The sequence below is a fragment of the Rhinoderma darwinii genome, chromosome 1 (assembly GCF_050947455.1).
Source record: "Rhinoderma darwinii isolate aRhiDar2 chromosome 1, aRhiDar2.hap1, whole genome shotgun sequence".
Lineage (NCBI taxonomy): Eukaryota > Metazoa > Chordata > Amphibia > Anura > Rhinodermatidae > Rhinoderma > Rhinoderma darwinii.
This window is the reverse complement of record NC_134687.1, coordinates 78,563,407-78,591,341: the sequence shown is the minus strand read 5'-3', so window position 1 is coordinate 78,591,341 and position 27,935 is coordinate 78,563,407. Positions and strand designations below refer to the sequence as shown.

At 42.8% G+C, this 27,935-nt stretch overlaps 1 protein-coding gene across 1 annotated transcript in view; it reads right to left on the bottom strand.

Moving 5' to 3' along the window:
* TRMT9B (tRNA methyltransferase 9B (putative)) overlaps nucleotides 1-24,061 on the bottom strand; it is a 63,790-nt gene extending 39,729 nt beyond the window's left edge. The window contains exon 1 of the mRNA XM_075849619.1: nucleotides 23,720-24,061. The gene's annotated coding sequence lies outside the window, so the exon portion shown is untranslated. The remainder of the gene's footprint in view (nucleotides 1-23,719) is intronic.
* Between the last annotated feature and the right edge of the window lie 3,874 nt (nucleotides 24,062-27,935).

Here is a 27,935-nt window from a genome sequence, read left to right as displayed (position 1 = left end):
GAAACGAAATTTCGTTTACCTCGTAATCTCACGAGATTACGCGTGGCTTGCTGGAATCTCACAGAAAAGATTCAGAAGTGTCAGGATTCTGAATACACATGACGTCCAGGCTGGAGGTCATGTGTATTCATTATCAGGACACTTGTGTATGTGGCTGCACATCGTTCTAGTAAGAACACTATGTGCTGTGTAAATGAATGGAGAGGAGTGCATGATGCTGATTGGTCACTGATTCGTCAGCATCATACCCTTCTATTCACAACGCCCTGTTAGTAAAAGAAGTAAATACTCCCAGTTAAAAACACAATACACGCCCAGTTGGACATACGAAAAAAAACACGCCCAGTTGTCCATTTCAAAGCTCATTTGCATATATATAAATTGGCTCATAACTTGGCGAAAAATGAAAGTTTTAAAAAAAAACCAACGTTACTGTTCTCTACATTGCAGCGCCGATCACATGCCATAGGAGATATGGATTTGAGAATCTGGTGACAGAGCCTCTTTAAATAGTGAGCTTTTACTCTATCCATACCGTAAGTCAACCTCCCGAGCAACGCCAGGTATAAAAGCTAGTTTAACATATGTAGAAGGACATGGGGTCGATTCGCCCTCCTCTTTTTACTTTATTATAGTTCTACAAATGAATGTTTGGATTACAATGTTATTTCTTAGTATTTGGATAATGAAAAACCTATAAAATATACAGTAGTATACAATTGCGTTATGTCAAAATAGCAATAGAAGGCATTGTCCTCTTAGAGCAACATCTTTCAATATATTCCAGGGTATATGGATGTCATAGAAGTGGGTCCCTCTTTCAACCAGAGCAGAGAGTAGCTGCAAGTAATTTAAATGGGCGCCATGCAATTATAACATTTCTCATGCAGCAACCGCTGCAGTCAGTGGCATAACTATAGGGGCCGCAGCGGTCGCAATTGCGACCGGGCCCTGGAACCATGGGGGCCCACGGCCCCCCGCACCACATCAATGAAAAGCTACTATAGTAACTGGGGCCTATGTAATAAACTACACAGGCCCCCGTTACTATAGTAACTGACAGTACTTACCTTCCTCCTTCCGGAGCGCAGCGGAGACAGCGATGTGCAAAGCGCATGACATCACAACGCTATGTGCTGCGCACAACATCCCGACCCTCGATGGAGTCACGACCACCGCTGTGGCCGAAGAGGAGGGTAAGTTTAATACCACTGTCTGCTGGAGCTGATAGGTCGGGGTCCGACTCCCGGGACCCCCGGCAATCAGCTGTTTTGAAGGGGTGCAGGGCTCGGTCACTTTCTCACACTGTGAATTCCCGACACGGACGTGTCAGCGATTCAGTCTGAGCAAGTAAGGGAAATGAAGGGGAAGCAGTGCTTGTACGAGCGCTGCACCCGCTTAAAAACAGTAGATTAGCAGGGGTCTCGGGAGTCTGACCCCAACCCATCAGCAATTGATGGCCTATCCTGAGGATAGGCCATCAATGTTTAGGGACTGGACAACCCCTGATTACAGATTACTGTCTGCTGGACGCTGTATCTAAGCCCACCTTGTGGTAGGCTTAGATGCAGGGTCCAACAAACAGTATCACACATGCACATGGGCCCTGTATCTAAGCCTACCATATGTGTTAGGCTGTGTTCACATTACCGTTGCCCTTCCGTTGAGGGGTTCCGTCTGAGGTGTCCGTCGGGTAGCCTCTCAACGGAAAGGCAAACTGAAACCTCAGCTTCCGTTTCCCTCACCATTGATCTCCATGGTGACGGAAACGTTGCTAAAGGTTTCCGTTTGTCATCGTTGTAACAGGCTTCCGTTATTCTTGACGCAACCAATAGCGCAGTTGACTGCGCTATTGATTCCGTCAAAACGACGGAAACCTGCGACGAAACGCCTAAACGGAAGGGCAGCGGTGATGTGAACAGGCCCTTACTAATTTTTTTTTTGTGTTTGTGTTTTTTTACAGGTTCGGTCTTTGGACTACGTCGAATTCGAGGACTACTTCGATGGCAGCTTTTTTTTATTATCAATAAAATGTTTAATGAGGGTTGTGTGGGTTTTTTTTAATTAAAAAAAAACTATTTTTTCTATGTCTCATCGCAGCACCTCCGTCATGCCGGATATAAACATAGATGTTACTAAACAGCATAGACACACAGGGCAGATCCGGTGGACCTCCCATACCAGAAACATCTACAATCAGGTATAGCACTTCATGTCCTCCCTTTAACTTACGTTCGTTTTCTTATCTCTGTCCATTGTCTGTTCTTCCTGTCCCTTTCCTTGCTCCTTTCACTCTATTCTTTACCGGTATTTTGTGGTATGGTCTACAGTGAGGATTCTCTCCTCTCCTCACCTCACTAATATAAAAGGTCATTCTAATTCCAGCTATTTAGCTTCCAATATGATCATCAGATATTAATTGCTCTATGCCAAGTATATTTGGTATTTTCTTTTGACATATTATTTCTGTTCCAGTTACTCAGCTTCTATTTTATCATATACAACCATATCTAAAATTTCTTTGTTACTCTTTTGTAATCGTGTGTGATATATATATATTATATATATATATATTTGTCGAGGGTCTACTACTAATTTCTATTATTGCTAGACTATTTCCTCTACATGGTCCTGTCAAGAATACCCTAGGTGACAGTTCCACATGCTGTTGCGACATAAGTATAGATTGTTCATCTATATGTCTTATTTTTGTTTTATTTCATTATTTTATTGTCATTTTCAGTTGTTCATGCCACATTCATTTATTTTTATTGCCACTTTGTAAAAAGTACCTTCTCTTTTCACTATTTCAGCGACAGTGACAAAGTCTGTGGGTCGGCCGAAACGTCCTATCAAGTCGCTTACTACTACAATACCATCATTTTGTTGCAATAAAACTTAAATCTAGTTTGCATCTTGATCCCTCTTGTACTTTTGTGTGTGCTGGGGTTATATTTCTTCATATTGTGGGATCTTCATCCCTACCCTACTAGCAACACACCAACAAATTGAGGAGTGCATCCCAATATTTATTCTGGTTTGTATCTTTCTTAAACTTTATTACTACTGCCTTATAAATAGCTGCTGGCTGATTGACAGCGTCCATTACTAAGGCGGAGCTTAGTGTTAGCTGGTGCAGAGGCTAACACTAATTACCCATTATTACCCCGGTACCCACCGCCACCAGGGGTGCCGGGAAGAGCCGGGTGCGATCCAGTACCCGACCATCTGTAGTGACGAGCATTCTCGTACCGTGTGACAGCCAGTGTCCGCGCACGATCAGGAGCCAAAACATGAAATAATATAGACATATTTGGTATCGCCACGACCAGAACTACCTGAACAACAAATGTATAACATTATTTATGATGATCAGTGTATGGTGTAAAAAAATATATATATATTAAAACTGCAGCGGAACTGCTTTTTTGCCAAAGTAAAAATTTGGATAAATTAAACAATGTATTTGTACCAAAAAATTGTACCTACAAAAAACAAAGTCTCATACAACTACGTCGCACAAAAAATCAAACAGTTGTGAGCGTCTGGATGCAAAGAGGGAAATATAAAAAAAATTGTTCTGTCCTTAAGGCCAAAATTGGCCGCGTCCTTAAGGGGTTAAGTAAATTTAGACAAAAGCATTGAGCCTTAATTTTTATTGTCTCAACACTTTTGTGCACCCTTAGTTAATGCTTCCAATCTTAAAAAGTTCTAGTTACAGCTGTGTCATCCCAATAGTGTTTCCATAGGTTTCACTTATGTTGTATGTCAAAGAGACACTGAGGGTATGTGCACACACAAACTCAAAAACATCTGAAAACACTGAGGCTGGATTTACACGAGCACATTACGTCCGTAATGGACGGAACGTATTTCGGACCGAACACAGTGCAGGGAGCCGGGCTCCTAGCATCATAGTTATGTACGACTCTAGGAGTCCCTGCCTCGCTGCTGGACAACTGTCCCGTACTGTAATCATGTTTTCAGTACGGAACAGTTGTCCTGCAGCGAGGCAAGGACTCCTAGCATCATACATAACTATGATGCTAGGAGCCCGGCTCCCTGCACTGTGTTCGGTCCGGGACTTCCGGCCGAAATACGTTCCGTCCATTACGGACGTAACATGGTCGTGTGAACCCAGCCTGAGCTGTTTTCAAGGGAAAACAGCTCCTGATTTTCAGACGTTTTTTATTCAACGTTGCGTTTTTCGCTGCGTTTTTAACGTTTTGAAAAACGTCCACGTAAAAAACGCCCCATCGGAACAGAATTTCAGCAGTTTTTCGGAACGTTTACTCACACTGGAGACATCCCATATACACTTTAGCAGCTAAAATTATTAAAAGGAAATATTTCTGGGGAGAGTCAATATAAGATAAATTATGTGCAAAAGTAACATAAATAATAGGTGAAAAATGTGATGTGACATTAAAATTTAAAAAAAAATACTGAAAATGTGGGACACCTATGAACTATGCAAGACTTGGTCGGCCACCAAAATTGTCACCATCTCATAAAAAGGGACAGGAGGAAATCAAAGGAAATAGACGTAATAAGAAGAACATTAGCTCTACAACACAGAAACTGATCATGAGAGATGTGGAGGGAGGTTTTATGGACTGATGAGCCCAGATCTGAGATCTGACGAGTACCAGAAGGCAGTAACTTTGTACACAGCTTAGGGAAAAGAAAGCTATTATAACATGTTTACAACCATCAGTCAAGAATGGTGGAGAACAACCCCTGCAAGTTTGGGGATGTACACAATATCTGGAGTTAATGATTTATTTTTGATTGAAAGAATATTGAATGCTAATAAATACAATGAAATTTAATGTAATATTCTTAAGAAAATAATATTTCTACAAAGAGTTAACAAGCTCAAGCACACTGCTGTGAAGATCAAGTAATCTGGTGTTCTTAAATTAGTGGACTGGGTAACTAACTCAATCCATAGCTCAATTGTTGAATGTGTTTGAGATGATAACGCATTCTACCTCTAACTTTTTATGTTTATAAAAGTTGGGAAAAATTTGCCTCCAGATTTCTTTGAAACTAAGTAAAAAATGGAAACTGTAATAAAGGAAAAGATTCAACGTGCGAAATACCGAAAAACTAAGGGTCAGTTCATACTGAGCATTTTAGCACTGATTTTGAAGCGGAAACCGCGTTGTAATCAGCGCCAAAAAATGTCCAAAATCACCCCCCATTGTTTTCAATGGGAGGAAGAGGCGTTTTTTTGTACCGGGCGGCTTTTGACCGCTCGTGGGGAAAAAAAGCAGCATGTCCTTTCTTGCCGCAGTTTCCACCTCTGACTTCCCATTGAAAGCAATGTGAGGCAGAAAAAACCTGCGACGCTCATTTCTAAATGATTTTTGCAGCGTTTTTTACCCACGGTCCTGACATAAGCTTCAATAGCTGCAGGCGAAAAACGCAGCGAAAAACACATGCAGGCAGTTCAAAATCTGCCGCAAAATTCCTGAAGTGTGAACAGGGCCTAAGGATATATTTAGCTGTTGAGACATGTATGAAGAATGACCCTTTTAACAAAAACATGGTTTGTGTACATTGTCTTGGCACCGTTTTAAATAAAAGTGTTCAAGGTGGCACCAATAAAGGGCAGTGATGATTTTCACTTCAGCTCTGAGCCCCCACTTTGATTCTTCCCTTTGCACTCAGCACTCTTGCAATAGTCTAAGAAACATAGTAAAGGAAGCAAGATATAGTAACTAAAGACACCTACACCAGTATTATACATGGCATTTGATAGTTGGGGGTCCTGATACATATTTTTCATCAGGGCCCAGGACGTTCAGGTTACACCTCTGATAATGAGTCTCACAGCAGGGCGGATAGGGATTCTGAGTGGCGCATGTGTAGTGTATCATGTCCGTGGCTGCAGGCCATAAGGTTCACTCTCCCACTGACGGCAGTTTTGCTGCGGATAAGGGAGAATCGTCTGTACGCTAAGTTGGAGAAGTGCGTGTTTGAGAAAGATGCTCTACCCTTCCTGGGCTACATCGTCTCGAATTGAGGTCTCGAGATGGATCCTGAAAAGGTAAAGTCTGTCCTGGAATGGCCACGCCCTCAAGGCTTGAGGGCCATACAGCACTTTCTGGGATTCGCCAATTTCTACAGACAGTTAATCCAAACTTCTCCTCACTGACTTCTCCTATCTCTAACCTCACTAAAAAGGGCATGAACGCCAAGGTGTGCACTCCTGAGGCAGAGTCCGCATTCCTAAGCCTGAAGAGTGCCTTCACGTCAGCCTCTATCCTCCATCATCCAGATGTTTCTCTACAGTTCTCTTTGGAGGTGGACGCATTCTGTCGGGGCTGGTGCACTCCTGTTCCAGAGAAGCTCCAAGGGCAAGTCAATGGTATGTGGATATTTTTCCAAGTTCTTCTCTTCCGCAGAACGCAACTACTCGATTGGGGATCGGGAGTTACTGGCCATCAAATTGGCTCTGGAGGAGTGGAGACCTCTACTAGAGGGCGCAGCTCATCCCATCCTGATTTTTACGGACCATAAGAACCTCACCTATCTTCAGACAGCCCAACGGCTGAACCCTCGTCAGGCCAGGTGGTCCCTGTTCTTTACCAGGTTCCAGTTTGAGCTCCATTATCGCTCGGCCGACAAGAATGTGAGGGCCGATGCCTTGTCCAGGTCTTTCAAGACAGAAAACACCATGGAGATTCCACAGAACATTATTGACCCGTCTTGCATTGTCTCTATCAATCCCCTGCAAGTTGGGGACATTCCTCCAGGGGGGACTTGACCGTGGAAGAATCCTCCGCTGGGGACACTCCTCTAGACTGGCAGGTCACGCGGGGACCCGTAAAACCCGGAATCTGATTGCTCGTCATTTCTGGTGGCCCACACTGCCCAAGGACTTTGTTTCTTCTTGTTCAGTATGTGCAGCCAACAAGGTCGCTCGCTCCAGACCTGCTTGTCTGCTCCAGGCATTGCCTGTGCCCAATGCTCCCTGGCAGAATATTGCTATGGACTTTATCACTGACCTGCCTCTCTGCCGGATGCAGTACTGTCTGGGTGGTGGTGGATCGATTTTCAAAGATGGCCCACTTCGTTCCTCTGACTGGTCTTCCTTCTGCTCCTCTGCTGGGCAAGCTGTTCATCCAACACATCTTCTGCCTGCACAGCTTGCCGCAGCATATTGTGACTGATCGGGGGGTTCAGTTCACCTCGAAGTTCTGAAAAGCCCTCTGTGGACTCCTAGGTGTAAAGTTGGACTTTTCCTCGGCCTACCATCCTCAGTCCAATGGTCAGGTCGAGAGGATCAATCAGATCTAGAAGAACTGCCTACGCCACTTCATCTCCAAGCAGCATGATGACTGGGTGCAGTTGCTTCCGTGGGCGGAGTTCTCGTACAATAATCACACCAGCGAGTGCACACAGAAGACACAGTTCTTTATCGTCTATGGTCAACACCCACAAATTCCTCTCCCGATCCCTGTTACGTCCGACGTGCCAGCTGCTGACACGGCTTTTGGGGACTTTCTGCAGATCTGGAAGCAGACTCGATCCTCCATCCTGCTGGTGGTCGACCGCATGAAGTGGAAGGCGGACACAATGAGAAGAGAACCTCCTCAGTTTCTTCCAGGCACAAAGTTCTGGCTGTCCTCCAGGAATATTCCACTGAGGGTGCCGTCGTACAAATTCGCTCCCAGGTTCCTCGGACCCTTCAAGATCCTGCAGCAGATCAACCCTGTCGCCTACAAGCTTCGGCTGCCTCCTACCCTCAAGATCCCCAACTCCTTCCATGTTTCTCTCCTGAAACCAGTGGTTCTGAACCGCTTTACCAAGACTCCTAGCCCTGCGGTTGCCTCCAGCGGCCCTTCACACACCTTCGAGGTTAAGGAGATCTTGGACACCAAGAGAGTGAGAGGAAAGACTTTTTATTTGGTGTATTGGAGGGGGTTTGGTCCTGAAGAGAGGTCCTGGGAACCAGAGGAGAACCTCAATGTCCCTACTCTTCTGAAGAAGTTTCCCTCTCGCTCTGGTCCCAAGAAGAGGGGGCGTAAAAGGGGGGATACTGTCATGTCTGTGGCTGCGGGCTGTCGGGTTCACTCTCCCCCTGACGGCCGCAGCCATGGGTCGGCGATCGCTGGCCCCAGTCTCCTCCTCAGTAGACGCCAGAGCACACTTCCACTTCCCGAAAGGGTGCGCGTGGACGCTCGTGCCCGCTCTTAAAGGGGAAGCGCGCACCGGACCTTGATGAACTATTAGCCCATGAGTGCCCTGGACTATAAGAGGGATTCAGCCCCTTGCTTATATGCCTGAGCGTTGTTGTCGTACCGTAAGTTTGTCTATGCGATGGTCTCCGCGTGTGTTCCTGTTCCTGTATCTGTGCTATCCTGGTCGTGTGCCGTGCTCAACCAGAGTCGTGTTGTGCTGTATAACACGCCTGTCCTGCTTCACCACGCCTGACGTCTGCCTGCTGCCTAGTCCCAGCCGAGCCTGCCTTGCTACTGTCCGAGCTACCACAGGTACCCTATACAAACTATAGACTTTAACCTGCGCCCTGTTTGCCAGCTGCCATACCGCCAAGGTGGTACGGCCCAGTGGGTCCACAAACCCTACGTGTCATAGTGCACACAGTCTTTGGCCAGCCAAAATCGAAGGCGTCCTATATAAACGAGCACTATACTGGCCTCTGTGCTACTTAAAGGTATCAAACCACTATTTGGCTTGGGCTAGTTTACTGTAGCTCTTTAACTTGACTTGTTGTTATCTCACTTCCTGTCTACTTTTCGGATTCTCCAATGTACCTTACACTGATCCTGCTTGACCTCTATTACCTGACCCTTTGCTTGCTTAATTAAAAACATACATCTGTTCCACTGTTCTGCATTCTGGTTATGCCTGACCTCGGTTAACTGATCCTCGGCTTGTTCGACTATTCTTATTTCAATTCCACGGTACCGCATACCCGGTTCTGCCTGACATTCATTACCTTTGGTCTGCTTGACTAGGCTCCTATATAACCTGATTATCGTCCTACCCTAATCCATACATTGTGATATTGACTTTTTGTTGTTGTTACCCATATTAACCCATTCCTTTGTATTCTGGCTGTACCTCTGCTACAGGTTATGTAGCTAATCAAACACCAAAACACCTGATCTTGGGCCTGTTGAGTTCATTGATCGAAAGTAGGTGAATTGTGCTGTTGGTACACCCTGTAAATGTTTGACAGTATGCATAAACATTGTAGGGGTTGTCCAAGATTTTTATAAATGAAAATAACTGCAGTTAATGTTATAAAATAAAAAATGAAAATGTACTCACCTGATAAATCCCCTGCCGCTCCAGCGCCGATGTTCCGGTGATCCCCACCAGTACTGCAGTGATGATGTTGTGTCATTCACATGACCACTGCAGCCAATCATTGACCTCAACAGTGAATCTTGCACACACAGCACGAGACCGCTGAGGCCAGTGATTGGCTGCAGATTGTGTGAATGATATATGTGATGTCATGTCTTCAGGATTGGCGAGGATCACTGGAGCATCGGCGCTGAAGTGGTGGGGGATTTAACAGGAGAGTAACCCTCCTTTTTTTTTTTTTTTATAACATTTACTGCAATTACTTTTATTTTAAAAAGTCTTGGACAACCCCTTTAAATTATCATTGGATCTCAACAAAAAGGGCAGGATCTGACAATTGCAATTACAATTAGCAGTGTACTTACTGCAGTATGTGAGTACACTCGCTTATATACATTCCGGTCCCCCATCGAGCTGATTATGAGATTTTAATAGATTTTTATAGCACTGGTGGGGGACCGGAAGTCTAGTTGCACAGTCTTCCATGATGACGACACGACTCTTCGTCATATGACCGACAGGGGTGCTGTACTATATGCAATCGCTGTACTACTGTACATAGAGTTCTGCGGGGCCGGTCGCATGACGAAGAGTCGTGTCGTCATCATGGAAGACTGTGCAACTAGACTTCCGGTCCCCCACCAGCGCTATAAAAATCTATTAAAATCTCAGAATCCGCGCAACTGGCGATCGGAATGTATATATGTATACATTCTGCAGTGAGTACACTGCTAATACTTTTCGGTCCCCAGATAACCCCTTTAACAGGAACCAAAAATCATAAACCAGAGGATTTGTTCTTATTATACATATTGCGGCACTGTACGGGAAAGTGATATTTATCTTCTATATGATTATCAAAATGGAATGTGGTCTTCACCTTTTCAACCTTTCTTAAAATTACCAAAATTGTGAGGTTTTTCAGTCCACTGAATAATGTAGAGGGCCATATCAAGCCTTTCTGATCATCAAGATAACTCAACTTTGCTCAGATAGATTGCCCACTGGCACAGTGGAGGGTTTCATTGACGGGCAGGTGGCTCCTCAAAAGTCAGTGTCTAGAAGGCATCTGGTCATCTATAGTCAGCTTGGCTGATTCTCTCACTATATACAATGAAAGGCGGAATGCATGAGGCAACTAATACCATCAATGTAACGTTCACGATAAAGAATGCAGGGAGTACAATAGGACTATGTTCACACATTTAAGATTTAATGAGGATTTAGGCCCAGATGCTATGACTATATCCTCATCAAATCCACTCACATTCACAGGCATTATAAGTAAATGGTGCATTTTATACCCCATTGCCATATAGTGGAATAATTTAGCACAGATTTTTTTCCCGTGCCAATGAGAAAAAAAATAAGGGGCATGCTCAACATTTACATGGATTCCACATGGGAAAACTGCATATTAGACCCATTGAATTACAATGGGGCTAATCCATGTACATATATCCTGGCACCTCCACAGCGAAAACTGATCCTCAGCCTCCTATTTCTGTAGCAGATACTTCAAAAAATACAAGTAGCATTTGCCATAGGAAAATCCCTGACTGTGTGAACATAGCCTAGTCTTTCACTGCAGATTTTAATTAACGGCTCCAACCAAGACATACGGTCTTTCTGTCACTATCAAGGTAAAAAGGTTACCAAGCATGAGCTATGATCATGTCACGTCTTTCCTCTTGTCATTTTCTATGGGTGTCTTACCATCTAAACTATAAGCTTTGTTTTGCACTCATTATTTCGATCTCATCAAGTACATTCCTGCAATCTAAGGAATAAATCAATGTGGGCAGAATGAATTGCATGAATGAGAAAGACACAATAACGCCCACATGTCCATCACCGCACTATGCCGGGCTTGTCTGGGGCACTCAGGAAGCACAAAAGGAGTGATATATTTATAGCAACACGCATGAAAGATTCATTCCTACATACTGCAGGTAAAACATTCGAATTCACAAGTATTGCCATGGTAGGATGCTTCTAGAAATATTTTATTATGCCTAGGGGTAATCCTGGACCCTGTCTAATGTGGTAACCCGACAGATTGGATTTCTCATAAGGGAAGCTGGATAATTGCCTAATATATTAGACTTAAAAGAATCACCCCAGTTTCTGTAACTATGTAACATTATCATGAGAATTAAGATAATAAAACAATCTTATCCCGTGTATTGTATGTTTTGTTATGACACTTGTAGAGATTATCAGTACAAACACTTGCTATCAGTTGTTTCAGTCAAATGTGCATCTATGGCTGTCTTTTATTACCACACATATGCCTCTTAGGCCTTGTGCACACTTCCATCACCGTTTTCACGGCCGTTTTTGACGGATCCGTGTGCCCATTTTAGCGGCCGTGTGATTTCCGTGTGCACTCCAAGTTTCCGAGCGCCGAGAATGGTACTGTCCAGGGTGCTGAAAGAGCAGGGTTGTTCAGCACTAGTCACTGTACAGGGTGCTGAAAGAGTTAATGGGCTGCACTGATCGGCGGTAACTCTTTCAGCACCCTGGACAGTGACTAGCGCTGAAGAATGACCATGCTCGGCGCTCGCAAAATACAATTTTAATGAAATAAAAGAATAAAAAAATCAGTTCATACTTACCCAGAACTCCCTCCATTTTCCTCTTGTCCGACCTCTTGGGATGACGTTTTTCATCATTTATTCTTTTAAGGATGTCTTCCAGCTGAGGGCCGAAGAGAGAAGAGGGATGAAATGGTAGGGAACAGAAATGATTCTTGGATGGCACGTCCCCTGTCCATTGCTTGATCCAAAGGGTTCTACGCGCCATATTAGAGACAGGGATCTGGAAGAAAACTTCAAGACATCCAGCGGCTCGTCACACAAAAACTATGCAGCTGCTTTCATGAGAGGTATATTGTGCAAGATCTTCTCTCTCCGTACACCTTCCTCCAGATCTTGTGAGCGCTGACTAAGCCATGTACAAAGGACAACCGGGATGGAAGCTGATGCCACTTTACACGCCGCAACCGACGAAGAGTAGGCTTTTTTTAATACAGAATCCGCTCTTTAATCCATTGGACCCTTTAAGAGTGAGTACTCCTCTGAAGGAAACACAGATTTCTTTGACAATCTGGCGACAGCAAGATCAACTCTGGGCGGAACATCCCAGTTAGAACTGAACTTGGGATCTGTTTTGTAGGTGTGTTTATACCTCGCTCCTTGATCGATACGTCTCTCCGGCTTATCCCAATCCTTCTGGACCTAGTCTGTAATAACAGGATGGGAGGGAAGGACTCTGTCTTTATTGACCGGAAAATAATAAAGTTGTTCCTTTTTGGGTTTATGAGACACATCTTTATCGGTCTCAACGTTCAGTTTGACTGCTTTCAGCAAGTGCGGGACCTTGTCTTTATCTAACAGATAAATATTATCTAGAGGTTCCCCATCAGAGTTCTCTAAATGCAGATCATCCTCCGATATATCAAATTCGGAAGGGGAATGCGGAGAGGGCGTCCGCTTCTACCTTTAGATTTTTTCGGCATAGCAGCCGACTTAATCTCCTGAAATGTATCTGTAAGCTGATCTTTAAAGAGGCTCTGTCACCACATTATAAGTGCCCTATCTCCTACATAAGGAAATCGGCGCTGTAATGTAGGTGACAGTAATGCTTTTTATTTAAAAAAACGATCTATTTTCACAACGTTAGGAGCGATTTTGGTTTATGCTAATGAGCTTTCTTAATGCCCAAGTGGGCGTATTTTTACTTTCGACCAAGTGGGCGTTGTACAGAGGAGTGTATGACGCTGACCAATCGGCATCATGCACTCCTCTCCATTCATTTACACTGCACTAGCGATATAGTTATATCACTATGTGCAGCCTCATACACAAGCCCTAACATTACTACAGTGTCCTGATAATCAATACACATGACCATCCAGCCTGGACGTCATGTGTACTCAGAATCCTGACACTTCTGAATCTTTTTTGTGAGATTCCGGCAAGTGAAACCAAATCTCGTTTAGCTCCGTAATCTCGCGAGATTTCGTTTCACTTGCCGGAATCTCACAAAAAAGATTCAGAAGTGTCAGGATTCTGAGTACACATGACGTCCAGGCTGGATGGTCATGTGTATTCATTATCAGGACACTGTAGTAATGTTAGGGCTTGTGTATGTGGCTGCACATAGTGATATAACTATATCGCTAGTGCAGTGTAAATGAATGGAGAGGAGTGCATGATGCCGATTGGTCAGCGTCATACACTCCTCTGTACAACGCCCACTTGGTCGAAAGTAAAAATACGCCCACTTGGGCATTAAGAAAGCTCATTAGCATAAACCAAAATCGCTCCTAACGTTGTGAAAATAGATCGTTTTTTTAAATAAAAAGCATTACTGTCACCTACATTACAGCGCTTATAATGTGGTGACAGAGCCTCTTTAAACCAGGATAGAAACCCCTTGGCTTTAGTATGGAAGGATTGTTCAGGAGGTCTGCAAGAGGAGCAGAAACTCTGGTCCCAATCCCTCGGCAACGGTTGCTGACAACCTTTACACATATTGTGCTTGGATTTCCTTTGAGATGTAGGACTTGCCATCTGGAAAAAAGGCTTGCAATTTACAATCTTATCTGTAAGTGGCCTCAAGGAAGCAAAACCCCTCTCACATTAACACAATGAAAGTTGGGTACCTTAATCTCCGGGGTCGAGCAGCTGAACCAGCACAGTAGTCCCGGATTTGCAATCCTTTCTTAAACCGTTGGGATCTCGCGAGACTTCCGTTCTCGCGCATGCCCAGACTACACCGAAGCCGAGAGAGTGCACAGCGCATGCACCGGAATCCAGCGTACACCTTACCTCGGCGGCGGCCATCTTGAGACACCCGTACAGAGGTGTATGGGAGCCAAGTCTAGGAGCCGAGGGACAGGTAAAACCTGTATGCCACTCCAGACAGGAAGCGTGGCTTCTCATTACCTCTAGGTAAGATTTTTAGAAGCCAGGCCGAGGGACCGAGGAAACCGCCAGTATACAGCCCCCGATGTCCTCATGGGTCGCAGCTTAGGGACAGAGGAAACCCTTTGTATAAAGCATTCTGGTATAGGTGTCTTCAACTATCCATGTTCATAGAAGAGAAAAAATACGCTTTCTGAAGGGATTTGGGCTCTATTTAAGGCTACCTGGGACCTCCCAATTGTTTAATTGATTACTGCTGAGTAATAGGTCTCTTCTATCCGGTCAGATGAAGTATCTTAACCCTTAAGTGTGCAGTCATAGGACGATCAGGAAATATATATATATATATATATATATATACATATATACATATATACAAGAAATAGAGCCCAGAAGCAGCACTCAATAGCAAAAAAATTTAATTTATTCACCCAACACAGCAACGTTTCACTTCCTCCATGGAAGCATTTTCAAGCAATTAATAAAAACCACACACTGACATATATAGGAAGAGCAAAGCTCAATTAACAAGTGTTCTAAATCGTAGCAATTATACAATACATGTAAAAATATGATAATGTGTAACAGTGTATCAAAACACCAAGTACATATGTGGATGAGTCAATCACTGACATTAGGTCTAAACAATTTAAGATTCTGACAAGTGAAATATGTGTATATAAAATAGTGAAACACATTGATTGCATATTAATTAATAATCACAATACAATACAATGTGTTTCACTATTTTATATACACATATTTCACTTGTCAGAATCTTAAATTGTTTAGACCTAATGTCAGTGATTGACTCATCCACATATGTACTTGGTGTTTTGATACACTGTTACACATTATCATATTTTTACATGTATTGTATAATTGCTACGATTTAGAACACTTGTTAATTGAGCTTTGCTCTTCCTATATATGTCAGTGTGTGGTTTTTATTAATTGCTTGAAAATGCTTCCATGGAGGAAGTGAAACCTTGCTGTGTTGGGTGAATAAATTCACATTTTTTGCTATTGAGTGCTGCTTCTGGGCTCTATTTCTTGTACATTCATGAGGAGTACGTCACTCCTTGATATCTGAAGCTAGCACCAGCCGTTTTTGGTTTTTTTACACTGTGCTGCTCCTACTATTTGCTTGATCTTATATATATATATATATATATATATATATATATATATATACACACCGCATTCCAAATTATTATGCAAATGTTATTTTTCGCTGATTTTCCTAAATAGTCGATGCAAATGACAGTCAGTATAATCTTCAAGCCATCAACCATTGGAGTATAATGCAAATTTTATTTAACAAATCTCCTAATAATAACAGATTTTTTTTTAGAAGTAAAAAAATCAAAATGCACTGTGTCAAATTATTATGCACAACAGAGATCAAAACATTTTAAAGGTTGTAAAGAGAACTAAAATGGTAATTTGTTGAATTTGCAGCATCAGGAGGTCATATTTACAGAAATCAAAAGCTCGTTCAATCAAAAAAAACTTAATAGGCCAAGTTACATGTTAACATAGGACCCCTTCTTTGATATCACCTTCACAATTCTTGCATCCATTGAATTTGTGAGTATTTGGACAGTTTCTGCTTGAATATCTTTGCAGGATGTCAGAATAGCCTCCCAGAGCTTCTGTTTTGATGTGAACTGCCTCCCACCCTCATAGATATTTTGCTTGAGGATGCTCCAAAGATTCTCAATAGGGTTGAGGTCAGGGGAACATGGGGGCCACACCATGAGTTTCTCTCCTTTTATGCCCATAGCAGCCAATGACACAGAGGTATTCTTTGCAGATGGTGCATTGTCATGCATGAAGATAATTTTGCTACGGAAGGCACGGTACTCTTTTTGTACCACGGAAGAAAGTGGTCAGTCATAAACTTCACGTACTTTGCAGAGGTCATTTTCACACCGTCAGGGACACTAAAGGGGCCTACCAGCTCTCTCCCCATGATTCCAGCCCAAAACATGACTCCGCCACCTCCTTGCTGACGTCGCAGCCTTGTTGGGACATGGTGGCCATTCACCAACCATCCACTACTCCATCCATCTGGACCATCCAGGGTTGCACGGCACTCATCAGTAAACAGCACGGTTTGAAAATTAGTCTTCATGTATTTCTGAGCCCACTGCAACCGTTTCTGCTTGTGAGCATTGTTTAGGGGTGGCCGAATAATAGCTTTATGCACACTTGCAAACCTCTGGAGGATCCTACACCTTGAGGTTCGTGGGACTCCAGAGGCACCAGCGGCTTCAAATACCTGTTTGCTGCTTTGCAATGGCATTTTAGCAGCTGCTCTCCTAAGCCTATTAATTTGTCTGGCAGAAACCTTCCTCATTATGCCTTTATTTGAACGAACCCGTCTGTGCTCTGAATCAGTCACAAATCTTTTTACAGTACGATGATGACGCTTAAGTTTTCTTGAAATATCCAATGTTTTCATACCTTGTCCAAGGTATTGAACTATTTCACGCTTTTCGGCAGCAGAGAGATCCTTTTTCTTTCCCATATTGCTTGAAACCTGTGGCCTGCTTAATAATGTGGAACATCCTTCTTAGGCCTCACTCACACGAGCGTGGCGTTTTTTTTGCGCACGCAAAAACGCTGCATTTTGCGTCCGCAAAAACCACTTAACAGCTCCGTGGGGCATCAGCATATGATGCGCAGCTGCGTGCTTTTCACGCAGCCGCCATCATTATGACACTCCATTTGGATGTTTGTAAACAGAAAAGCACGTGGTGCTTTTCTGTTTACATTCATCCTTTTGACAGCTGTTGCGCGAATCACGCAGTTCGCACGGAAGTGCTTCCGTGCGGCATGCATGGTTTTCACGCACCCATTGACTTCAATGGGTGCGTGGTTCGCGCAAAACGCCGAAAGAACGGACATGTCGTGACTTTTTTTCAGCGGACTCACGCTGAGTAAATATCACGGACATAGACTAATATAGGTCCGTGCAACGCGCGTGCAAATCACGCATGTTGCACGGATGTTTTTCCCGTTCGTCTGAATAAAGCCTTAAGTAGTTTTCGTTTGATTGGGCACACCTGGCAAACTAATTATCACAGGTGTCTGAGATTGATTACAATGATCCAAAGAGCCCTAAGACACAATACCATCCATGAGTTTAATTGAAAAACTAATAATTAAATGTTTATGACACTTAAATCCAATGTGCATAATAATTTGGAACACGGTGTATATATATATATTTATATATGTATATCCCAAAAATATTTATTAATAGTTAAAAAAAAACTTCCCGTATTTCCCGTAAAGTAAAAAAATACACATAATCGGTATCGCTGCATCCGTAAATGTCCGAACTAGTGATCAAAAAGTCGCATGTACCCCAAAATGGTACCATAAAATTACAGCTCATTTTACAAAAAAACAAGCTCTCGCACAGCTCAATAGATGAAAAAAATAAAAAAGTTATGGGTCTCAGAATATAATAACATAAAACAATTTGTTTTATCTTAGTAAAAGTAGTAAAACACAAAACAAACGACATAAATTTGGTATCGCCGTAATCATATTGACCCACAGAATAAAGTTAACATGTCATTTTTACCGCATGGTGAACAATATAAAGACAAATCTCGAAAAACTATAGAGAAATCAAATTATTTTTTTCCATTTTTTTTTTTAGTTTCCCAGCACATTATACGGTACAATAAATGGTGTTGTGAAAATCCACAACTCGTCCCCACAAGCTCACATACGATTATATCAATGAAAAAATTTAAAAGTTATGGCTTTTGGAATGCGGGGAGAAAAAAAATTGAAATAAAAAGAACGAAAAATGGCTGAGGCGGCAAGGGGTTAAACAGAACTCTCCGAAAACGTTTCAAAATGCATATAGCTGCATAGCTCTTACATGTGATTTGCACAAATCTAACCTTTGACACTCCTGCCGCAACGGACATACACATTCGCTTATCTCAGATTGGTTGCTGGACTACACCTTTTATCATGATCCTCTGTCTAATCCTCATGGGTAACGTTGTCTAGTAACACCTGGATTTTCATATTTTGCTTCTTGAATATAACGGGACGCACAAAATATTTTTAGCCACATGATGATAACGTTTAATATTCTATACGCAAATCTAAACACGTGTGCTGGAGGGTAGATATACCATGTACACACATTCACTACAACTCATAGCCAAACGATCTCCTAAGGGCAAAGCCCCACGTGGCGGAATTGCTCTGGAATTCCGCTGCGGACACTCCGCAGCGTTAATCCGCAGCGGACCCGTTTCTCCATTGCCTTCCACTTCTTTTTAGTAGGCTTTGTTTAGACGAGGCGGAAAATTCCGTTGCGGAGCATAGGCTGCGGTGCGGAATTTGGTGTCCGCAGCATACAATGGATGTTGCGGACCTGTGGCGGACTGGTTGCGGACTCATTGCGGAAGTTCTCCATTGACTTCAATGGAGATTCTAAATTCCGCAATGAAGTCCGCAGATGTCATGTACATGTTATGTGTGCTGCGGATGCGTATTGGTTTTTTAACATGACATTTCTTCATTCTGGCTGGACCTATGTATTTCAAGGTCTACAGCCAGACTGAGGAAGTCAATGGGGCTCCCGTAATTACGGGTGACTACGTGTGTGCACCCATAATTACGGGTGACTACGTGTGTGCACCCATAATTATGGGAGCGTTGCTAGGCGACGTCAGTAAATAGTCACTGTCCAGGGTGCTGAAAGAGTTAAGCGATCGGCAATAACTGTTTCAGCACCCTGGACAGTGACTACCGATCACAATATACATCAACCTGTAAAAAAAAAAGAAGTTCATACTTACCGAGAACTCCCTGCTTCTTCCTCCAGTCCGGATTCCCAGGATGACGTTTCAGTCTAAGTGACGGCTGCAGCCAATCACAGGCTGCAGCGGTCACATGGACTGCCGCGTCATCCAGGGAGGTCGGGCTGGATGCCGAAAGAGGGACGCGTCACCAAGACAACGGCCGGTAAGTATGAAATTCTTTTACTTTTACTAGGGAAATTGCTGTCCCTTCTCTCTATCCTGCACTGATAGAGAGAAGGGAAGTGCTTTCACCTCAATACGCAACGGCCAGTCCGCATCAATTTACTGCACATTTTGGGCAGATTCTGTGCGGCATTGATGCGGACAGTTGCGGAAGAAAACCGCCACGTGGGGCCATGCCCTAAATGTGCAATACACATCTGCTGCCAGGGTCCAATGCAATAGTCTTACACCATTTAACAACTGTCCAAACGCTCACACTGAATTCTAAATGTTCCCTATTAATTATATATTTCCACTATTAAATTATCTCCTTGTTTCCAGACTCATGCCGTGCGCAGTTAACATCCTCTGTGCCAGAAAAATGCTGAGAAATCACTTAACAGCAGCCAGTATTAAAAAGCCTCTAATCATGTTAAATAAATCATTATTTTGCTATCCTTTTCTACTATAAGGCCACATTCACACGGCAGGGTTTCCCGGCCGGGTGCTGGCCGTTCATAAATCGTCCGGCACCCGGCTGCATTAGGAATAATAGACCCCTAATGGGGCTATTCACACGACCGATTTTTTGACGGCCGGGAAAACCGGCCGTCAAAAAATAGGACATGCTCTATCTTCGCCCGGGTACCCGGCCGCCCGGCTCCAATAGAAGTCTATGGGGCCGGGTAATACACGGCCATCACCGGGATGTGTCCTGAGTGATGGCCGGGTTTTCTGGAGCTTGCGCTCTATCTCCTCACAGCGCAGAGTGCATGTGAGGAGGAGGAGTTGATGCCATTCTGACGAATGGCATCGCTGTACACTGTGTGGCAGGGCCGGGGTGTACAGCAGGTGGAAGGGAGCGCTGCGCTGGCTCCCTTCCCCTGCTTGTTTTAAAAGCACCCTGGCCCGGCGACACCTTAGATGGGCCGCTAGCAGCTGCAGGTGCTGCTGCTGCGGCTGCTACTACTGTAGCGACGCCACTATAGCAGAGCGGGGAGGTATCTCCCCGCTCTGCTATGTGCTAGCCGCACTTTAGCTCCTTGAAGGAGCGGAATCCCCGTGTTTTCAGGGATTCCGCTCCTGGACAGAGCGCTTGATGTCTCTGTCCATATCTGGGCAGTGACATCAGGGGAAACTCCTGAAGCGGAATCCCCGAACACATGGGGATTCCCCTTCAGGAGTTGCCGCTGATGTCACTGTCCGGATGTGCCCGGCCCGGCACGGATGCAAAACTTAATGCAAACCGGCCGGGCAAAATGGCCGATTTTACTGGCCGACACTCGGGCTCGGGAACGACCCGGTCGTGTGAATCCCGCCTTAGATATCACAGGAGGTCATCTGTACCTTATAATAAAATATGCAACGCTTCAGAGGTCACATCACCCTGTTTATTGGCTTGGAGTTGGTTTACATACTTAGGTTATCACTACACATTATACATGCATGGCCATAACATACAAAGGGAATCACTACACACCCTACATACATAGGTTATCACTACACACTCCACATGCATAGCCATGACATACATAGGGAATCACTACACACACTACATACATAGGTTATCACTACACACTCCACATGCATAGCCATGACATACATAGGGAATCACTACACACCCTACATGCATGGCCATACCATACAAAGGGAATCACTACACACCCTACATACATAGGTTATCACTACACACTCCACATGCATAGCCATAACATACATAGGTTATCACTACACACTCTACATGCATGGCCATAACATACATAGGTTATCACTACAAACTCTACATGCATGGCCATAACATACATAGGTTATCAGTACACACTCTACATGCATGGCCATAACATACATAGGGTATCACTACACACTCTACATACATAGCCATAACATACATAGGTTGTGACTGCACACTCCACATGCATAGCCATAACATACATAGGTTATCACTACAAACTCTACATGCATGGCTATAACATACATAGGTTATCACTTCAAACTCTACATGCATAGCCATAACATACATAGGGTATCACTACACACTCTACATACATAGCCATAACATAGATATGTTATCACTACACACTTTACATGCATGGCCATAACATACATAGGGTATAACTACACACTCTATATACATAGCCATAACATACATAGGTTATCACTACACACTCTACATGCATGGCCATAACATACATAGGGTAATACTAAAAACCCTACATGCATGGCCATAACGTACATAGGGTATCACTACACACTCTACATCCAAAGCCATAACATACATAGGGTATCACTACACACTCTACATGCATGGCCATACTAAAGACATATATGGGATATCTCTGCACCCTCTATACTCATACTGAAGACATATATGTGATGTCACTTCACCCGCTATACTCATACTGAAGACATATATGGGATATCACTGCACCCTCTATACTCATACTGATTACATATATGGCATATCACTGCACCCTCTATACTCATACTGGAGACATATATGGGATAACACTTCACTCTCTATACTCATACTGAAGACATATATGGGATATCATTTCACTCTCTATACTCATACTGAAGACATATATTGTATATTATTGCACCCGCTATACCCATACTGGAGACATATAAGGGATATTATTGCACCCTCTATACTCATACTGAAGACATATATGGGATATTATTGCACCCTCTATACTCATACTGAAGACATATATGGGATATTATTGCATCCTCTATACTCATACTGAAGACATATATGGGATATCACTGCACCCTCTATACTCATACTGATGACATATATGGGATATCACTGCACTCTCTATACTCATACTGAAGACATTTATGGGATATCACTTCACTCTCTATACTCATACTGAAGACATATATGGGATATCATTTCACCCTCTATTCTCATACTGGAGACATATATGGGATATCATTTCACCCTCTATACTCGTACTGAAGATATATGGGATATCACTGCACCTTCTATACTCATACTAAAGACATATATGAGATATCACTGCACCCTCTATACTCATACTGAAGACATATATGGGATATCACTGCACTCTCTATACTCATACTGAAGACATATATGGGATATCACTGCACCCTCTATACTCATACTGATGACATATATGGGATATCACTGCACTCTCTATACTCATACTGGAGACATATGTGGGATATTATTGCACCCTCTATACTCATACTGAAGACATATATGGGATATCACTGCACTCTCTATACTCATACTGAAGACATATATGGGATATCACTGCACCCTCTACACTCATACTGAAGACATATATATCACTGCACCCTCTATACTCATACTGAAGACATATATGGGATATCACTGAAACCTCTATATTCATACTGAAGACATATATGGGATATCATTTCACCCTCTATTATCATACTGGAGACATATATGGGATATCACTGCACTCTCTATACTCATACTGGAGACATATATGGGATATCACTGCACTCTCTATACTCATACTGGAGACATATATGGGATATCACTGCACTCTCTATACTCATACTGGAGACATATATGGGATATCACTGCACTCTCTATACTCATACTGGAGACATGTATGGGATATCACTGCACTCTCTATACACATACTGAAGACATATGGGATATCACTGCACTCTCTATACTCATACTGATGACATATATGGGATATTATTGCACCCTCTATACTCATACCGCAGACATATATGGGATATCACTGCGCTCTCTATACTCATACTGATGACATATATGGGATATTATTGCACCCTCTATACTCATACTGAAGACATATATGGGATATTATTGCACCCTCTATACTCATACTGAAGACATATATGGGATATTATTGCACCCTCTATACTCATACCGCAGACATATATGGGATATCACTGCGCTCTCTATACTCATACTGGAGACATATATGGGATATTATTGCACCCTCTATACTCATACCGCAGACATATATGGGATATCACTGCGCTCTCTATACTCATACTGGAGACATATATGGGATATTATTGCACCCTCTATACTCATACTGAAGACATATATGGGATATTATTGCACCCTCTATACTCATACTGAAGACATATATGGGATATTATTGCACCCTCTATACTCATACTGAAGACATATATGGGATATTATTGCACCCTCTATACTCATACTGGAGACATATATGGGATATCATTGAACCCTCTATTCTCATACTGAAGATATATATGGGATATTATTGCACCCTCTATACTCATACTGAAGACACATATGGGATATTATTGCACCCTCTATACTCATACTGAAGACACATATGGGATATTATTGCATACTTTTTCCTTATACATACATCACCTGTCACTGCATCTTCAGCACTTATACACAAAACTCAACCAGCTGTAGGATGCATGAATTACCTGCCGCTGATGCCAGCCTCGGAACCCGTCTTTTGCAATCAGTGCATTGCATTGTGACCATGGAAGCTTAACGCATGATTGGCATGATGTGCCCCCTCCATACCCTCCTGCTGCAGACTGTCAGTAAGCCCCAGATGAAGTCACTGCTAGAGGGTCTGGGGCAATCGTAGCGGGTCCTGCTCCCTGTAGAAATCCTCAGCACTGTCAGCTAGAGCGACTGAGGCATGATGTGCCGGGGACAGAGGAGGGGGTGGGGGACGGCTGCTCATGTGACCTTGCTTCTCTTTTCCTGCCTCTTGCTCACATTACAAGGTGCATGGAAATGACAATCAGCTTCCCAGGTCCCATTCACTGTTCATCAGGCATATCATCACGACACGTCATGCTTTACTGCCGGGAGCAGTCACCCTATAGAGTATGTATGTAGGTCATGAGTGCTGTGCACTGCTTATCATACAGAGGAATAGACTTCATTCATCAGCACATCCCTCATTCATTGATACATCTTATATTTTACCACCCCATAATAGTTTCACACTAACCCATAAATGAAATGATCAATGGAAATTAACTCATACACATTTGATCTGCTGTGACTGGAGGGGGCTCCTTTGTTAAGCCTGTTAGGGAGGGTCTTGGGGTTTAGAACCCCACCAATCACAAATTGATGGCCAATTCTAGGGTTAGGCCATCAATATGCTTTCCTGGAGAACCATAAAAATACAGCAGTCCCTTAATTAGGACCTTGATTAATTAGCGAGTGGCTACAAAGGACCCAGCACGCAGCCCATTTATTTCAGTGGGAGACATTACATGCTTTATTAATGGCTCATGACATGACTGTTGTTTCCTGTAGTGTCCTATACGTTTTTTTGTTTTTTTTGCGCATAGCACATTGAACCATTCATTTATATGGAGCCATTCACGCATCCATTTGCGGATCCGTGTGTCCATTCCGAAAAATTATAGAACATGTCCTATTTTTGTCCGTGTTTGTGGTCCATCTCATCCATTCTAGTGTATGAGTCTGCAAAAAAACGGACTACACATGGAAGCCACTAGGATCAGTGTTTTGCGGACCGCAAAACTGAAGTGGGCGTGTGCATGAGGCCTAACCCTATAGTTGGGCTGTAGGTCAAATGAAAACTTGTGAATCCAAGCAGTGGGTAACCCGTGATCAGCTTATTTTCAGGGGTCCTTTTTAACAAATACGGTTTATTAAAAGTAAAAAGTCCTGAATCCCCCATTAACATGTTTATGCCAACGGGGTGGGCATGAAATATGCAGCTTACAGACACTATAGACTTTGTTATCTCTGAGGAATTTTTTGAACCAAGTTCCAGGGAATCTTCCAGCATCACGGCAGCATTCTGTGTAATTCTTCATAGAGCATCTGCTCTCCCTGCTCGTTTTCCACATTGTAAGGGAATCGCGCCTATTGACTAACAGCTTGCCTGTTGTATGGACAATGCACAAAGAATAGATTCCCATTGTCCAGACACTGATGAGATCTACACAGACTGCAGGAGGATCTGCCATCTACATCTATATTAGGTCAGGAGGTTAGTGAAGTATATGGCTCATTGGTCCGCGCCTAAGTTTCGTTAGAACCTGGGGGAACCTGCAAACTCTGAATAGTCATTATTGTCCCATTTACAGGAGCTCGTGTGTCAAGTGTTATTTACAACATTTGGCTTTCTGTTATTTCTTTTCATATCATCTTTGCATAAAAATGTATACAACTATGAAATGGACCTGTTTATTTATTGTCAAATCTATGTTTATTCATCAGTCATCTGTCAGCAGATCCTATTATCCTATTATATTTTTTAAAAATTTAGTTTTTTTGCTCAATGAAGCAAAAAATGTAGATTTTATTTGATTTGTGCACAAAAAAAACAACAGGATTCATGCGGAGCCCAGTTCTTCCAGGAGAGAGCAATATGTTCTGTAGATTGCTCCCTCCTGGACAGGCACTCAATGCCTTCTATACAGACAAGCAGGAAAGCAATTGCCCAAAATCAGGTATAAGTATAACAGGCGCCTGGCCAGAGAAAGGACTAGGAACAGCAGTTTATACCTAGCAGACATTTCTTTATTGCCTTCCCTGAGAGAGAAATATACTAAATACGTCTATACTGTACCATTTATGAGGTAACTTTGTCATTTACGCTGCATGCTAACGATGTCCCTAAGCGGAGATCATGAGGACCATGGACTTGAGGGGCATATTTACACTGCCTATTGCCACATAAAGTACATTGAGGATATGCATGTAGCTTGCCCTTAGAATTAGGTTCGGACTGGCTCTCTAGAGTACCAGAGGGTTCTCCAGTGGGCCCAGGATCTGACACGATGAGCCCAGTGGTCCAGGAGAAGACGCCTCCATTTAGAGCTGACTTTGAAGCCGATCACATTTGTTATGGGCTGATTCACTAATAACCTATTAGATCTTATTGATGATATGTCCTGTGAGGGAAATCAGAGCAACAAACTTTATGATGTAATTAAAGGTGGATGTGCACATGTTCTATATATAAATGGATGCCCAACACCTTATAATAAGCTGGGATATTATGGACTTTTAGGACTGTACCTCAGTATTTTAATTGTTGGTGTATGACGTTGGTGGTGGATGGTGATGGTCCACGCAAATGCTCTGACACCAGTCATCCATACACTGCTGGCGTCCTATTGGCTGCTTTACACAGGTGAGCATATAGATGTGTCTGGACCTACACGGTTAAAGTTTAGAACAGAGGTCTCAATATTATATTTATTTCAGATTAGATAAATGGTAACCCACGTATGAATTTACAAATCGATGTCGTCGATGCTCGGGATCCCCCTATTTGGGCTAGAATGGCACGGTGCTCTGTAAGTGAGACCCCCACTCTGGCGGACACGGCGCTTCCATGCATTACATGAACGGACATTTATTTGAATTAGGGATAAGCCGGACCCGCCGAGTTCTTTTTTAAAGTAGGTTTGTCTTCAAGAGACAACTGTTTTACCTAGGTGGTGTTGATGCTATAGCCATTTATCATTGGAAAGGTTGTCAGAGGAATTGGGTCTAGGTGTTTACCAGTAGATCACCCTATATTTCAATGTAATATAAAAGATGTCTGTACTTTACAAAAATATGTTTGGGGCCAGAGTATTAATGTGGTCTGTATATTGGCCAAAGTCTCTAGTTATATATATTAAGCATTATTCATTAATTTCATAAAGGAGGTGCAGCAGGAAGGGGTTAAAGTTAATACCTAAACCGTCTTTGATCCCACATATGAAGATCAGAATACAAGTTACAATGGTCCATCCATGAACAGTTATTTTTTGTTTTCTATTGTAATGTAGGATGATGTAAGACACAATTATTTCTATTACAATAACAGACTAGTTAAAGGAAAGTTAATTGGAGAGAAATCTCTATTTCAATATGTTAGAGAAGTGGTAATTCTAGTGAATGACAAACCCTGGCCTTACTCTGGAAATCATTTCTCGCCGTTCTTTTAATGGGCTTTTAGAGATTATTCGAAGCAGAAACCATGCAATTTCAAGAGGTTATGTTAACCTCATAATTGCCACATTATTGCATTCACCACAAGCTAAGAGCTCGAAATATATGATTTATATGCAGCATTATGCTTTAGAATTAAATTTTCTCCCTGTTAAACGATACAATGCTAACAGAGAATTCGGACAAGTATTAGACGCTCTGCACATAGCACACACAATCCCTAGGCACTTTGTGTGCCGCCATATGGTGCCTTTGTTCGGCACTGTATTCTCCCCTAGAGACATTGATCCTAAGGGAGAATATCTATGTAATATGGCAGGGAATGGAAAAACAGACAAACTCTGTAAGCCATTGTGTCAAATCGGAGGCACACAGAAGTACAATATGAGCCTATAGTTTTCTACTGTTGCCATAGGAAGGGTCCGTACAATGCATTATTCATGCTGCCAGTCCTGGGAGTATTATCATTATACAACCGGAATTGATTTAAAAAAAACAGCTTCTTTAACCAAAATCAAAAGCGCTGCCTCTATAGTAAATATGTCCTTATTTTCTATTCTCTTATTCCTAAAATATAACTGCATCAGATGTTGTTTAAAAATGCCCTTTTAAAAAACTAGTGATAGAAATAGTGTAAAGCTCAGCTGCCGTTATGGGTTGGGTCGCTATAGAGCGTGAATGTCATTTAGTGACTGC